This window comes from Hemiscyllium ocellatum, chromosome 25 (assembly GCF_020745735.1).
Source record: "Hemiscyllium ocellatum isolate sHemOce1 chromosome 25, sHemOce1.pat.X.cur, whole genome shotgun sequence".
Lineage (NCBI taxonomy): Eukaryota > Metazoa > Chordata > Chondrichthyes > Orectolobiformes > Hemiscylliidae > Hemiscyllium > Hemiscyllium ocellatum.
In genome coordinates, this window is record NC_083425.1 from 56,822,775 (window position 1) to 56,841,130 (window position 18,356).

At 48.1% G+C, this 18,356-nt stretch overlaps 1 protein-coding gene across 2 annotated transcripts in view; it reads left to right on the forward strand.

The window, feature by feature from the left end:
- Positions 1–18,356, forward strand: part of mif4gdb (MIF4G domain containing b) — a 39,638-nt gene that overhangs the window by 7,012 nt on the left and 14,270 nt on the right. Inside the window, exon 2 of one of the 2 annotated variants that reach the window (XM_060844388.1) lies at positions 15,989–16,084. The exons of the other annotated variant lie outside the window; for it this stretch is intronic. The gene's annotated coding sequence lies outside the window, so the exon portion shown is untranslated. The remainder of the gene's footprint in view (positions 1–15,988; positions 16,085–18,356) is intronic. 2 annotated transcript variants of the gene reach the window in all.

Genomic DNA, 18,356 nt, shown 5'->3' on the forward strand with positions numbered 1-18,356 from the left:
ACACTCACCCTCACTCCATTAACACACTCACTCACTCCATTAACACACTCACTCACTCCATTAACACACTCCCTGACTCCATTAATACTCCCCCTCACTCCCATCACTCTCACTCCATTAACACTCACCCTCACTCCATTAATACTCACCCTCACTCCATTAACACTCCCCCTCACTCCATTAACACTCCCCCTCACTCCATTAACACTCACCCTCACTCCATTAACACACTCACTCACTCCATTAACACACTCCCTCACTCCATTAACACACTCCCTGACTCCATTAATACTCCCCCTCACTCCCATCACTCTCACTCCATTAACACTCACCCTCACTCCATTAACACTCACCCTCACTCCATTAATACTCACCCTCACTCCATTAACACACTCGCTCACACCATTAACACTCACCCTCACTCCCATCACCCTCACACCATTAACACTCACCCTCACTCCCATCACCCTCACTCCATTAACACTCACCCTCACTCCATTAACACACTCCCTCACTCCATTAACACACTCCCTCACTTCATTAACATTCACCCTCACTCCATTAACACTCACCCTTACTCCATTAACACTCACCCTCACTCCATTAACACTCACCCTTACTCCATTAGCACTCCCCCTCACTTCCATCACCCACACTCACTCCATTAACACTCATCCTCACTCCATTAACACTCCCCCTCACTCCATTAACACACTCACTCACTCCATTAACACTCCCCCTCACTCTCATCACCCTCACTCCCATCACCCTCACTCACTCCATTAACACTCCCCCTCACTCGCATCACCCTCACTCGCATCACCCTCACTCGCATCACCCTCACTCGCATCACCCTCACTCGCATCACCCTCACTCGCATCACCCTCACTCTATTAACACCCTCACTCCATTAATACACTCCCTCACTCCATTAACACTTACACTCACTCCATTAACACTCACTCCATTAACATAGTCCCTCACTCCAGTAACACACTCCCTCACTCCATTAACACTCACCCTCACTCCATTAACACTCACCCTTACTCCATTAGCACTCCCCCTCACTTACATCACCCACACTCACTCCATTAACACTCATCCTCACTCCATTAACACTCCCCCTCACTCCAATAACACTCCCCCTCACTCTCATCACCCTCACTCCCATCACCCTCACTCACTCCATTAACACTTCCCCTCACTCCCATCACCCTCACTCCCATCACCCTCACTCCCATCACCCTCACTCCCATCACCTTCACTCTATTAACACCCTCACTCCATTAATACACTCCCTCACTCCATTAATACTCACCCTCATTCCAGTAACACACACCCTCACTCCATTAACACTCACACTCACTCCATTAAGACTCACTCCATTAACATAGTCCCTCACTCCAGTAACACACTCCCTCACTCCATTAACACTCACCCTCACTCCCATCACCCTCACTCCATTAACTGTCCCCCTCACTCCATTAACCCACTCCCTCACTCCATTAACACACTCCCTCACTCCATTAACACTCACCCTCACTCCCATCACCCTCACTCCATTAACTGTCCCCCTCACTCCATTAACCCACTCCCTCACTTCATTAACACACTCCCTCACTCCATTAACACTCACCCTCACTCCCATCACCCTCACTCCATTAACTGTCCCCCTCACTCCATTAATACACTCACCGTCACTCCATTAACACATCCTCACACCCATCATTCTCACTCCATTAACACTCACCCTCACTCCCATCACCCTCACTCCATTAACTGTCCCCCTCACTCCATTAACCCACTCCCTCACTCCATTAACACTCCCCCTCACTCCATTAACACTCACCCTCACTCCATTAACACACTCGCTCACACCATTAACACTCACCCTCACTCTATTAACACTCACACTCACTCTATTAACACACTCACTCACTCCATTAACACACTCACTCACTCCCATCACCCTCACTTCATTAACACACTCCCTCACTCCATTAACACTCACCCTCACTCCATTAACACACTCACTCACTCCATTAACACTCACCCTCACTCCATTAACACACTCATTCACTCCATTAACACACTCCCTCACTCTATTAACACTCACACTCACTCTATTAACACTCACACTCACTCTATTAACACTCACCCTCACTCCATTAACACTCACCCTCACTCCATTAACACACTCACTCACTCCATTAACACTCACCCTCACTCTATTAACATTCACCCTCACTCCATTAACACTCACCCTCACTCCATTAACACTCACCCTCACTCCATTAACACACTCCCTCACTCCATTAACATTTCCCCTCACTCCCATCACCCTCACTCCCATCACCCTCACTCCCATCACCCTCACTCCCATCACCCTCACTCTATTAACACCCTCACTCCATTAATACACTCCCTCACTCCATTAACACTCCCCTCACTCCATTAACACACTCGCTCACACCATTAACACTCACCCTCACTCCCATCACCCTCACTCCATTAACACTCACCCTCACTCTATTAACATTCACCCTCACTCCATTAACACACTCCCTCACTCCATTAACACTCCCCCTCACTCCATTAACACACTCACTCACTCCATTAACACTCCCCCTCACTCTCATCACCCTCACTCCCATCACCCTCACTCACTCCATTAACACTCCCCCTCACTCCCATCACCTTCACTCGCATCACCTTCACTCGCATCACCTTCACTCGCATCACCTTCACTCGCATCACCTTCACTCGCATCACCTTCACTCGCATCACCCTCACTCGCATCACCCTCACTCGCATCACCCTCACTCGCATCACCCTCACTCGCATCACCCTCACTCTATTAACACCCTCACTCCATTAATACACTCCCTCACTCCATTAACACTCACACTCACTCCATTAACACTCACTCCATTAACATAGTCCCTCACTCCATTAACACACTCCCTCACTCCATTAACACTCACCCTTACTCCATTAACACTCCCCCTCACTTCCATCACCCACACTCACTCCATTAACACTCATCCTCACTCCATTAACACTCCCCCTCACTCCAATAACACTCCCCCTCACTCTCATCACCCTCACTCCCATCACCCTCACTCACTCCATTAACACTTCCCCTCACTCCCATCACCCTCACTCCCATCACCCTCACTCCCATCACCCTCACTCCCATCACCTTCACTCTATTAACACCCTCACTCCATTAATACACTCCCTCACTCCATTAATACTCACCCTCATTCCAGTAACACACACCCTCACTCCATTAACACTCACACTCACTCCATTAAGACTCACTCCATTAACATAGTCCCTCACTCCAGTAACACACTCCCTCACTCCATTAACACTCACCCTCACTCCCATCACCCTCACTCCATTAACTGTCCCCCTCACTCCATTAACCCACTCCCTCACTCCATAAACATTCACCCTCACTCTATTAACACTCACCCTCACTCCATTAACACTCACCCTCACTCCATTAGCACTCCCCCTCACTTCCATTAACACTCACCCTCACTCTCATCACCCTCACTCCCATCACCCTCACTCACTCCATTAACACTCCCCCTCACTCCCATCACCCTCACTCCCATCACCCTCACTCCCATCACCTTCACTCTATTAACACCCTCACTCCATTAATACACTCCCTCACTCCATTAATACTCACCCTCATTCCAGTAACACACACCCTCACTCCATTAACACTCACACTCACTCCATTAACACTCACTCCATTAACATAGTCCCTCACTCCAGTAACACACTCCCTCACTCCATTAACACTCACCCTCACTCCCATCATCCTCACTCCTGTCATCCTCACTCCATTAACACTCCCCTCACTCCAATCACCCTCACTCCATTCATACTCACACTCACTCCAAAAACACTCACTCCAATTACTCTCACTCCATTAACACTCACCCTCACTCCATTAACACACTCACTCACTCCATTAACACACTCCCTGACTCCATTAATACTCCCCCTCACTCCCATCACTCTCACTCCATTAACACTCACCCTCACTCCATTAATACTCACCCTCACTCCATTAACACACTCCCTCACTCCATTAACACTCCCCCTCACTCCATTAACACTCACCCTCACTCCATTAACACACTCACTCACTCCATTAACACACTCCCTCACTCCATTAACACACTCCCTGACTCCATTAATACTCCCCCTCACTCCCATCACTCTCACTCCATTAACACTCACCCTCACTCCATTAATACTCACCCTCACTCCATTAATACTCACCCTCACTCCATTAACACACTCGCTCACTCCATTAACACACTCGCTCACTCCATTAACACACTCCCTCACTCCATTAACACACACTCACTCCCATCATCATCACTCCATTAACACTCACCCTCACTCCATTAACACACCCTCACTCCATTAACACTCACCCTCACTCCATTAACACACTCGCTCACACCATTAACACTCACCCTCACTCCCATCACCCTCACTCCATTAACACTCCCCCTCACTCCATTAACACTCCCCCTCACTCCATTAACACACTCCCTCACTCCATTAACACACTCCCTCACTCCCATCACCCTCACTCCCATCACCCTCACTCCCATCACCTTCACTCTATTAACACCCTCACTCCATTAATACACTCCCTCACTCCATTAACACTCACCCTCACTCCCGTCATCCTCACTCCATTAACACTCCCCTCACTCCAATCACCCTCACTCCATTCATACTCTCACTCACTCCAAAAACACTCACTCCAATTACCCTCACTCCATTAACACTCACCCTCACTCCATTAACACTCACCCTCACTCCATTAACACTCCCTCACTCCATTAACACTCACCCTCACTCCATTAACACTCACCCTCACTCCATTAACACACTCACTCACTCCATTAATACTCCCCCTCACTCCCATCACTCTCACTCCATTAACACTCACCCTCACTCCATTAATACTCACCCTCACTCCATTAACACACTCGCTCACTCCATTAACACTCACCCTCACTCCATTAACACACACTCACTCCCATCATCATCACTCCATTAACACTCACCCTCACTCCATTAATACTCACCCTCACTCCATTAACACACTCCCTCACTCCATTAACACTCACCCTCACTCCCATCACCCTCACTCCATTAACACACTCCCTCACTTCATTAACACACTCCCTCACTCTATTAACATTCACCCTTACTCCATTAACACACTCCCTCACTCCATTAACATTCACCCTCACTCCATTAGCACTCCCCCTCACTTCCATCACCCACACTCACTCCATTAACACTCCCCCTCACTCCATTAACACTCACCCTCACTCCATTAACACACTCACTCACTCCATTAACACACTCACTCACTCCATTAACACACTCCCTGACTCCATTAATACTCCCCCTCACTCCCATCACTCTCACTCCATTAACACTCACCCTCACTCCATTAATACTCACCCTCACTCCATTAACACACTCGCTCACTCCATTAACACTCACCCTCACTCCATTAACACACTCACTCACTCCATTAACACACTCCCTGACTCCATTAATACTCCCCCTCACTCCCATCACTCTCACTCCATTAACACTCACCCTCACTCCATTAATACTCACCCTCACTCCATTAACACACTCCCTCACTCCATTAACACACTCCCTCACTCCATTAACACTCCCCCTCACTCCATTAACACTCACCCTCACTCCATTAACACACTCACTCACTCCATTAACACACTCCCTCACTCCATTAACACACTCCCTGACTCCATTAATACTCCCCCTCACTCCCATCACTCTCACTCCATTAACACTCACCCTCACTCCATTAATACTCACCCTCACTCCATTAATACTCACCCTCACTCCATTAACACACTCGCTCACTCCATTAACACACTCGCTCACTCCATTAACACACTCCCTCACTCCATTAACACACACTCACTCCCATCATCATCACTCCATTAACACTCACCCTCACTCCATTAACACACCCTCACTCCATTAACACTCACCCTCACTCCATTAACACACTCGCTCACACCATTAACACTCACCCTCACTCCCATCACCCTCACTCCATTAACACTCCCCCTCACTCCATTAACACACTCCCTCACTCCATTAACACACTCCCTCACTCTCATCACCCTCACTCACTCCATTAACACTTCCCCTCACTCCCATCACCTTCACTCCCATCACCTTCACTCCCATCACCCTCACTCCCATCACCCTCACTCCCATCACCTTCACTCTATTAACACCCTCACTCCATTAATACACTCCCTCACTCCATTAACACTCACCCTCACTCCCGTCATCCTCACTCCATTAACACTCCCCTCACTCCAATCACCCTCACTCCATTCATACTCTCACTCACTCCAAAAACACTCACTCCAATTACCCTCACTCCATTAACACTCACCCTCACTCCATTAACACTCACCCTCACTCCATTAACACTCCCTCACTCCATTAACACTCACCCTCACTCCATTAACACTCACCCTCACTCCATTAACACACTCACTCACTCCATTAATACTCCCCCTCACTCCCATCACTCTCACTCCATTAACACTCACCCTCACTCCATTAATACTCACCCTCACTCCATTAACACACTCGCTCACTCCATTAACACTCACCCTCACTCCATTAACACACACTCACTCCCATCATCATCACTCCATTAACACTCACCCTCACTCCATTAATACTCACCCTCACTCCATTAACACACTCCCTCACTCCATTAACACTCACCCTCACTCCCATCACCCTCACTCCATTAACACACTCCCTCACTTCATTAACACACTCCCTCACTCTATTAACATTCACCCTTACTCCATTAACACACTCCCTCACTCCATTAACATTCACCCTCACTCCATTAGCACTCCCCCTCACTTCCATCACCCACACTCACTCCATTAACACTCCCCCTCACTCCATTAACACTCACCCTCACTCCATTAACACACTCACTCACTCCATTAACACACTCACTCACTCCATTAACACACTCCCTGACTCCATTAATACTCCCCCTCACTCCCATCACTCTCACTCCATTAACACTCACCCTCACTCCATTAATACTCACCCTCACTCCATTAACACTCCCCCTCACTCCATTAACACTCCCCCTCACTCCATTAACACTCACCCTCACTCCATTAACACACTCACTCACTCCATTAACACACTCCCTCACTCCATTAACACACTCCCTGACTCCATTAATACTCCCCCTCACTCCCATCACTCTCACTCCATTAACACTCACCCTCACTCCATTAACACTCACCCTCACTCCATTAATACTCACCCTCACTCCATTAATACTCACCCTCACTCCATTAACACACTCGCTCACTCCATTAACACACTCGCTCACTCCATTAACACACTCCCTCACTCCATTAACACACTCCCTCACTCTCATCACCCTCACTCACTCCATTAACACTTCCCCTCACTCCCATCACCTTCACTCCCATCACCTTCACTCCCATCACCCTCACTCCATTAACACTCCCCCTCACTCCATTAACACACTCCCTCACTCCATTAACACACTCCCTCACTCTCATCACCCTCACTCACTCCATTAACACTTCCCCTCACTCCCATCACCTTCACTCCCATCACCTTCACTCCCATCACCCTCACTCCCATCACCCTCACTCCCATCACCTTCACTCTATTAACACCCTCACTCCATTAATACACTCCCTCACTCCATTAACACTCACCCTCACTCCCGTCATCCTCACTCCATTAACACTCCCCTCACTCCAATCACCCTCACTCCATTCATACTCTCACTCACTCCAAAAACACTCACTCCAATTACCCTCACTCCATTAACACTCACCCTCACTCCATTAACACTCACCCTCACTCCATTAACACTCCCTCACTCCATTAACACTCACCCTCACTCCATTAACACACTCCCTCACTCCATTAACACTCACCCTCACTCCATTAACACACTCCCTCACTCCATTAACACTCACCCTCACTCCCATCACCCTCACTCCATTAACACTCACCCTCACTCCATTAACACTCACCCTCACTCCATTAACACACTCCCTGACTCCATTAATTCTCCCCCTCACTCCCATCACCCTCACTCCATTAACACTCACCCTCACTCCATTAACACACTCCCTCACTCCATTAACACTCACCCTCACTCCCATCACCCTCACTCCATTAACACTCACCCTCACTCCATTAACACTCACCCTCACTCCATTAACACACTCCCTCACTCCATTAACACTCACCCTCACTCCCATCACCCTCACTCCATTAACACACTCCCTCACTCCATTAACACTCACCCTCACTCCATTAACACACTCCCTCACTCCATTAACACTCACCCTCACTCCCATCACCCTCACTCCATTAACACTCACCCTCACTCCATTAACACTCACCCTCACTCCATTAACACACTCCCTGACTCCATTAATTCTCCCCCTCACTCCCATCACCCTCACTCCATTAACACTCACCCTCACTCCATTAACACTCACCCTCACTCCATTAACACTCACCCTCACTCCATTAACACACTCCCTCACTCCATTAACACTCACCCTCACTCCCATCACCCTTACTCCATTAACACTCCCCCTCACTCCATTAACACTCCCCCTCACTCCATTAACACTCCCCCTCACTCCATTAACATTCACCCTCACTCCATTAACACTCACCCTCACTCCATTAGCACTCCCCCTCACTTCCATCACCCACACTCACTCCATTAACACTCCCCCTCACTCCATTAACACTCACCCTCACTCCATTAACACACTCCCTCACTCCATTAACACTCACCCTCACTCCCATCACCCTCACTCCATTAACACTCACCCTCACTCCATTAACACTCACCCTCACTCCATTAACACACTCCCTCACTCCATTAACACTCACCCTCACTCCATTAACACACTCCCTGACTCCATTAACACTCACCCTCACTCCCATCACCCTCACTCCATTAACACTCACCCTCACTCCATTAACACTCACCCTCACTCCATTAACACACTCCCTCACTCCATTAACACTCACCCTCACTCCCATCACCCTTACTCCATTAACACTCCCCCTCACTCCATTAACACTCCCCCTCACTCCATTAACACTCCCCCTCACTCCATTAACATTCACCCTCACTCCATTAACACTCACCCTCACTCCATTAGCACTCCCCCTCACTTCCATCACCCACACTCACTCCATTAACACTCCCCCTCACTCCATTAACACTCACCCTCACTCCATTAACACACTCACTCACTCCATTAACACACTCCCTGACTCCATTAATACTCCCCCTCACTCCCATCACTCTCACTCCATTAACACTCACCCTCACTCCATTAATACTCACCCTCACTCCATTAATACTCACCCTCACTCCATTAACACACTCGCTCACTCCATTAACACTCACCCTCACTCCATTAACACACTCCCTCACTCCATTAACACTCACCCTCACTCCATTAACACTCACCCTCACTCCATTAACACACTCACTCACTCCATTAACACACTCCCTGACTCCATTAATACTCCCCCTCACTCCCATCACCCTCACTCCCATCACCCTCACTCCATTAACACACTCCCTCACTTCATTAACACACTCCCTCACTTCATTAACATTCACCCTCACTCTATTAACATTCACCCTCACTCCATTAACACTCACCCTCACTCCATTAACACACTCCCTCACTCCATTAACATTCACCCTCACTCCATTAACACTCCCCCTCACTCCATTAACACTCCCCCTCACTCCATTAACACTCACCCTCACTTCCATCACCCACACTCACTCCATTAACAGTCATCATCACTCCATTAACACTCCCCCTCACTCTCATCACCCTCACTCACTCCATTAACACTTCCCCTCACTCCCATCACCTTCACTCCCATCACCTTCACTCTATTAACACCCTCACTCCATTAATACACTCCCTCACTCCATTAATACTCACCCTCATTCCAGTAACACACACCCTCACTCCATTAACACTCACCCTCACTCCCGTCATCCTCACTCCCGTCATCCTCACTCCATTAACACTCCCCTCACTCCAATCACCCTCACTCCATTCATACTCTCACTCACTCCAAAAACACTCACTTCAATTACTCTCACTCCATTAACACTCACCCTCACTCCATTAACACTCACTCACTCCATTAACACACTCCCTCACTCCATTAACACACTCCCTCACTCCATTAACACTCACCCTCACTCCCATCACCCTCACTCCATTAACACTCACCCTCACTCCATTAACACTCACCCTCACTCCATTAACACTCCCCCTCACTCCATTAACACACTCCCTCACTCCATTAACACACTCCCTCACTCCATTAACATTCCCCCTCACTCCATTAACACACTCCCTGACTCCATTAATTCTCCCCCTCACTCCCATCACCCTCACTCCATTAACACTCACCCTCACTCCATTAACACTCACCCTCACTCCATTAACACTCACCCTCACTCCATTAACACTCACCCTCACTCCATTAACACACTCCCTCACTCCATTAACATTCCCCCTCACTCCATTAACACACTCCCTGACTCCATTAATTCTCCCCCTCACTCCCATCACCCTCACTCCATTAACACTCACCCTCACTCCATTAACACTCACCCTCACTCCCGTCATCCTCACTCCCGTCATCCTCACTCCATTAACACTCCCCTCACTCCATTCATACTCTCACTCACTCCAAAAACACTCACTTCAATTACTCTCACTCCATTAACACTCCCCCTCACTCCATTAACACTCCCCCTCACTCCATTAACACTCCCCCTCACTCCATTAACACACTCCCTCACTCCATTAACACTCCCCCTCACTCTCATCACCCTCACTCCCATCACCCTCACTCCCATCACCCTCACTCCCATCACCCTCACTCCCATCACCTTCACTCTATTAACACCCTCACTCCATTAACACACACACTCACTCCATTAACACATCCTCACACCCATCATTCTCACTCCATTAACACTCACCCTCACTCCATTAACACACTCGCTCACTCCATTAACACACTCCCTCACTCCATTAACATTTCCCCTCACTCCCATCACCCTCACTCCCATCACCCTCACTCCCATCACCCTCACTCCCATCACCCTCACTCCCATCACCTTCACTCTATTAACACCCTCACTCCATTAATACACTCCCTCACTCCATTAACACTCACACTCACTCCATTAACACTCACTCCATTAACATTGTCCCTCACTCCAGTAACACACTCCCTCACTCCATTAACACTCACCCTCACTCCCATCATCCTCACTCCCGTCATCCTCACTCCATTAACACTCCCCTCACTCCATTAACACACTCGCTCACACCATTAACACTCACCCTCACTCCCATCACCCTCACTCCATTAACACTCACCCTCACTCCATTAACACTCACCCTCACTCCATTAACACACTCCCTCACTCCATTAACATTCACCCTCACTCCATTAACACTCCCCCTCACTCCATTAACACTCCCCCTCACTCCATTAACACTCCCCCTCACTCCATTAACACACTCACTCACTCCATTAACACTCCCCCTCACTCTCATCACCCTCACTTCCATCACCCACACTCACTCCATTAACACTCCCCCTCACTCCATTAACACTCCCCCTCACTCCATTAACACACTCACTCACTCCATTAACACTTCCCCTCACTCCCATCACCTTCACTCCCATCACCTTCACTCCCATCACCTTCACTCCCATCACCTTCACTCGCATCACCCTCACTCGCATCACCCTCACTCGCATCACCCTCACTCGCATCACCCTCACTCGCATCACCCTCACTCGCATCACCCTCACTCTATTAACACCCTCACTCCATTAATACACTCCCTCACTCCATTAACACTCACACTCACTCCATTAACACACTCGCTCACTCCATTAACACACTCCCTCACTCCATTAACATTTCCCCTCACTCCCATCACCCTCACTCCCATCACCCTCACTCCCATCACCCTCACTCCCATCACCCTCACTCCCATCACCCTCACTCCCATCACCTTCACTCTATTAACACCCTCACTCCATTAATACACTCCCTCACTCCATTAACACTCACACTCACTCCATTAACATAGTCCCTCACTCCATTAACACACTCCCTCACTCCATAAACACACTTCCTCACTCCATTAACACTCACCCTCACTCCATTAACACTCACCCTTACTCCATTAGCACTCCCCCTCACTTCCATCACCCACACTCACTCCATTAACACTCATCCTCACTCCATTAACACTCCCCCTCACTCCAATAACACTCCCCCTCACTCTCATCACCCTCACTCTCATCACCCTCACTCCCATCACCCTCACTCCCATCACCCTCACTCCCATCACCTTCACTCTATTAACACCCTCACTCCATTAATACACTCCCTCACTCCATTAACACTCACCCTCATTCCAGTAACACACACCCTCACTCCATTAACACTCACACTCACTCCATTAAGACTCACTCCATTAACATAGTCCCTCACTCCAGTAACACACTCCCTCACTCCATTAACACTCACCCTCACTCCCATCACCCTCACTTCATTAACTGTCCCCCTCACTCCATTAACACTCACCCTCACTCCCATCACCCTCACTCCATTAACACTCACCCTCACTCCATTAATACACTCCCTCACTCCATTAACTGTCCCCCTCACTCCATTAACACTCACCCTCACTCCATTAACACTCCCCCTCACTCCATTAACACACTCACTCACTCCATTAACACTCCCCCTCACTCTCATCACCCTCACTCCCATCACCCTCACTCACTCCATTAACACTCCCCCTCACTCCCATCACCTTCACTCCCATCACCCTCACTCCATTAACACACTCCCTCACTCCATTAACACACCCTCACTCCATTAACACACTCGCTCACACCATTAACACTCACCCTCACTCCCATCACCCTCACTCCCATCACCCTCACTCCATTAACACACTCCCTCACTCTATTAACATTCACCCTCACTCTATTAACATTCACCCTTACTCCATTAGCACTCCCCCTCACTTCCATCACCCACACTCACTCCATTAACAGTCATCATCACTCCATTAACACTCCCCCTCACTCCAATAACACTCCCCCTCACTCTCATCACCCTCACTCCCATCACCCTCACTCACTCCATTAACACTTCCCCTCACTCCCATCACCTTCACTCGCATCACCTTCACTCCCATCACCCTCACTCCATTAATACTCACCCTCATTCCAGTAACACACACCCTCACTCCATTAACACTCACACTCACTCCCATCATCCTCACTCCCGTCATCCTCACTCCATTAACACACTCCATTAACATAGTCCCTCATTCCAGTAACACACTCCCTCACTCCATTAACACTCACCCTCACTCCCATCATCCTCACTCCCGTCATCCTCACTCCATTAACACTCCCCTCACTCCAATCACCCTCACTCCATTCATACTCTCACTCACTCCAAAAACACTCACTCCAATTACTCTCACTCCATTAACACTCACCCTCACTCCATTAACACTCACCCTCACTCCATTAACACTCACCCTCACTCCATTAACACTCACCCTCACTCCCATCACCCTCACTCCCATCACCCTCACTCACTCCATTAACACTTCCCCTCACTCCCATCACCTTCACTCCCATCACCCTCACTCCATTAACACACTCCCTCACTCCATTAACACTCACCCTCACTTCATTAACACACTCCCTCACTCCATTAACACTCCCCCTCACTCTCATCACCCTCACTCCCATCACCCTCACTCACTCCATTAACACTTCCCCTCACTCCCATCACCTTCACTCCCATCACCCTCACTCCATTAACACACTCCCTCACTCCATTAACACTCACCCTCACTCCATTAACACACTCCCTCACTCCATTAACATTTCCCCTCACTCCCATCACCCTCACTCCCATCACCCTCACTCCCATCACCCTCACTCCCATCACCCTCACTCTATTAACACCCTCACTCCATTAACACACACCCTCACTCCATTAACACTCACACTCACTCCATTAACACTCACTCCATTAACACACTCCCTCACTCCATTAACACACTCCCTCACTCCATTAACACTCACCCTCACTCCCATCATCCTCACTCCCGTCATCCTCACTCCATTAACACTCCCCTCACTCCATTAACACACTCACTCACTCCATTAACACACTCCCTGACTCCATTAATACTCCCCCTCACTCCCATCACTCTCACTCCATTAACACTCACTCCATTAACTCTCACTCCATTAACTCTCACTCCATTAGCACACTCTCTCACTCCATATACATTCCCCCGCACTCCATTAACACACTCCCTGTCTCCCATCACCCTCACTCTCATCACCCTCACTCCATTAACGCTCACCCTCACTCCATTAACACTCACCCTCACTCCATTAACACTCATCCTCACTCCATTAACACTCACACTCACTCCATTAACACTCACTCCATTAACACACTCCCTCACTCCATTAACACTCACCCTCACTCCATTAACACTCACCCTCACTCCATTAACACTCATCCTCACTCCATTAACACTCACACTCACTCCATTAACACTCACTCCATTAACACACTCCCTCACTCCATTAACACACTCCCTCACTCCATTAACACTCACCCTCACTCCATTAACACTCATCCTCACTCCATTAACACACTCCCTCACTCCATTAACACTCACCCTCACTCCATTAACACTCACCCTCACTCCATTAACACTCACCCTCACTCCATTAACACTCATCCTCACTCCATTAACACACTCCCTCACTCCATTAATAGTCATCCTCACTCCATTAACACACTCCCTCACTCCATTAACACTCACCCTCACTCCATTAACACTCACCCTCACTCCATTAACACTCACCCTCACTCCATTAACGCTACCCCTCACTCCAATCACCCTCACTCCATTAAAACTCATTCTCTCTCTAATCACACTCAGTCCATTAACACCCCCCTCACTCCATTAACACCCCCCTCACTTCCATCACCCTCACTCCAATCACCCTCACTCCATTAACACTCCCCTCACTCCAATCACCCTCACTCCATTAACACTACCCCTCACTCCATTAACACTCACCCTCACTCCAATCGCCCTCACTCCAGTCACACTCACCCTCACTCCATTAACTGCAATCACACTCACCCTCACTCCAATCATGCTCACCCTCACTCCAGTTACACTCACCCTCGCTCCAATCACACTCACTCCATTCACACTCACCCTCGCTCCAATCACACTCACTCCATTCACACTCACCCTCACTCCAATCACACTCACTTCATTAACATTCACCCTCACTCCAATCACCCTCACTCTTATCACACTCGCCCTCCCCAATCACACTTACCCTTGCTCTCATAACACTCACTTTCCCCAATCACACTCATATTCACCCTCACTCCAATCACACTCATCCTCTCACTGCTCCTTAGTCTCACACCATACACATTTCGCCTCACACTCACCCCCAACACACTACTCCTCACACTCACCCCCAACACACTACTCCTCACACTGAACTCAAACATACTTGAAACACATTCTTTCTCACTCACGCCACACACACTAACTCCATGCACATTGTCCCTCACACTCATTTAAAACACACTACTCTCACTCCAACTACGCTCCTCCTCACACTGGACCCAAACACATGCACCCTTACACTTGTCCTCATATTCACTCCGAACACTTTTCTTCTTTAATTCCAGCCTCGGATGTATGTATGAAGTTCGCACATTCTCCCTGTGTCTGTGTGGGTTTCCTCCGGGTGCTTTGGTTTCCTCCCACAATCCAAAGTTATGCAGGTTAGTTGAATTGACCATGCTAAATTGCCCATAATGTTCAGGGATGGGTAGGTTAGGGACATTTGTCAGGGGTAAACATAGGATAATAGGGTAGAGGAAGGATTCTGGGTGGGTTACTCTTTGGAGGGTCAGTGTGGACTTGTTGGGCTGAAGGGCCTGTCCCCACACTGTGGGGATTCTATGATTCATTCATACATTCCAAACATATTCCTCCTCACGCGCTCTCCATACAAACTCCCCCCACACTCATTTAAAACACACACACACTGTCCAAACACACACCCCAAAAACACCCCTCAGACTGAACCCAAACATACTCAGTCACACACTCTTCCTCATATTCACTTCAAACACCTTCCTCCTCCTCACACTCCAAGCAGACTCTCTCCAAATACACTCACTATAAACACATTATTAATGGACTTGCTACAAAATCACTTTCCTTATTTACCTCAAGCACCTCACTCGCTATCAGCCTACTACAAACACTCACTGTTTCTCTCACTTCAAACACAATTTGTAATATACAGGACTGTAGACCAAAAACTGGCAAGTGTAATTAGACTGGATTATGTTGACCAGTACAGACAGAACGGGCCAAATGACAGTCTGCTATGCACTAAATGTGCTATGTTTATGTTTAACTCTCACGTATCACATACTGATTCCTGCAGAATAACACTCGGGTTCTCGCACATTCTAGGACAAATTCTCACAACACTTTATCCCTCGCAGGCAGTTTACATTCTCATGTAATCTCACTCACTCTCTTATTCACACACAAACACACCTAAACTCACTTTCTCACTTCAAGGGTGGGGTCCAGATTCTCAAATATTGGGGGACACTAGTGAGGGCCGTATTGGTGTATGAACTGTTGTGGAAAAAATATAGAGAATCGCCAGGAGACGCAGACAGTTATTCAAGAAGTGGGTCTTTTATTTACAAACAAAAATAGAAAGCAGAATCTCAAATGCCCACAAACCTCAGGGTCCGTGGATTTTTATACCTTTTTTTATCATGTTTCTGTTGGCTTATCAGCTTGTCCAACTGTATTAATCAATGTACCTCACTCTAGCTACACAATAAACCAGTGATGTTAGTTCCCCTTATCTCTTTAGTTGTACATTCTAGTTAGTTACTCTAATATCATGGTTAGATATTTATTGCTAACTCTGCTACAGTAATCTTCCATTCTAGACTAACCTGTCATGATAGATATTTAGCTATTCCATCTATTACAATAGTTTTCTGTCTCAAGCCGACTGTATTAATTAGGTATTTTAATATCATGTCCCAAATATTTATTGTCCCAATCCTGTCATAATAACATTTAACAGAGAAACTTGTTTTATTACTTGTGTTATGTCATCTCACCATAGTGACCTTTCAGCCTTAACCTTACTCTGTTAATTAGTGTAAGAGCATTTCACTATTCTTATCCCATCCTGCCTTTCAGAGACCACAGATTGCCAGTAGTCTTCATGCTTTAACCCATCCCATGCTTTCGTGTTCTTTATTTTCCATAGAACCACCTTTTCTGAAAATGTAGCACTGGAAAAGCACAGCAGGTCAGGCAACATCCGAGGAGCAGGAGAATCGACGTTTCGGGCATAAGCCCTTCCAGATGAACGGATTATGTCTGAAACATTGACTCTCCTGCTCCTCGGATGCTGTCTGACTTGCTGTGCTTTTCCAGCACCACACTCTCGATTCTGATCTCCAGCATCTGCAGACCTCACTTCCTCCCACCTTTTCTGAAAGTACTGTATATTTAAGAATCATAGTAGCCCTACACTGTGGAAGCAGGCCATTCTGCTGATCGATTCCACACTTGCCCATGTGAAGAGCATCCCACCCATTCAACTGGAGGAGCATCACTATTCCCAATCCACACACCTATTAGTTTGAAAATATAATGTTGCACTGTGTAGAACCTCCTCAGTCCTGACCCTCTGACAATGCAGCACTCCCTTGGTACTGACTGTCTGACAGTGCCCACTCCCTCAGCACTGACCCTCAGACAGTGCAGCACTCCCTCAGCACTGACCCTCCAACAGTGCCCACTCCCTCAGCACTGACCCTCCGACAATGTGGCACTCCCTCAACACTGACCCTCCGACAATGCGACACTCCCTCAACACTGACCCTCCGACAATGCGACACTCCCTCAACACTGACCCTCCGACAGAGCGGCACTCCCTCAGCACTGACCCTCCGACAGTGCAGCACTCCCTCAGCACTGACCCTCTGACAGTGTGGCACTACTCAG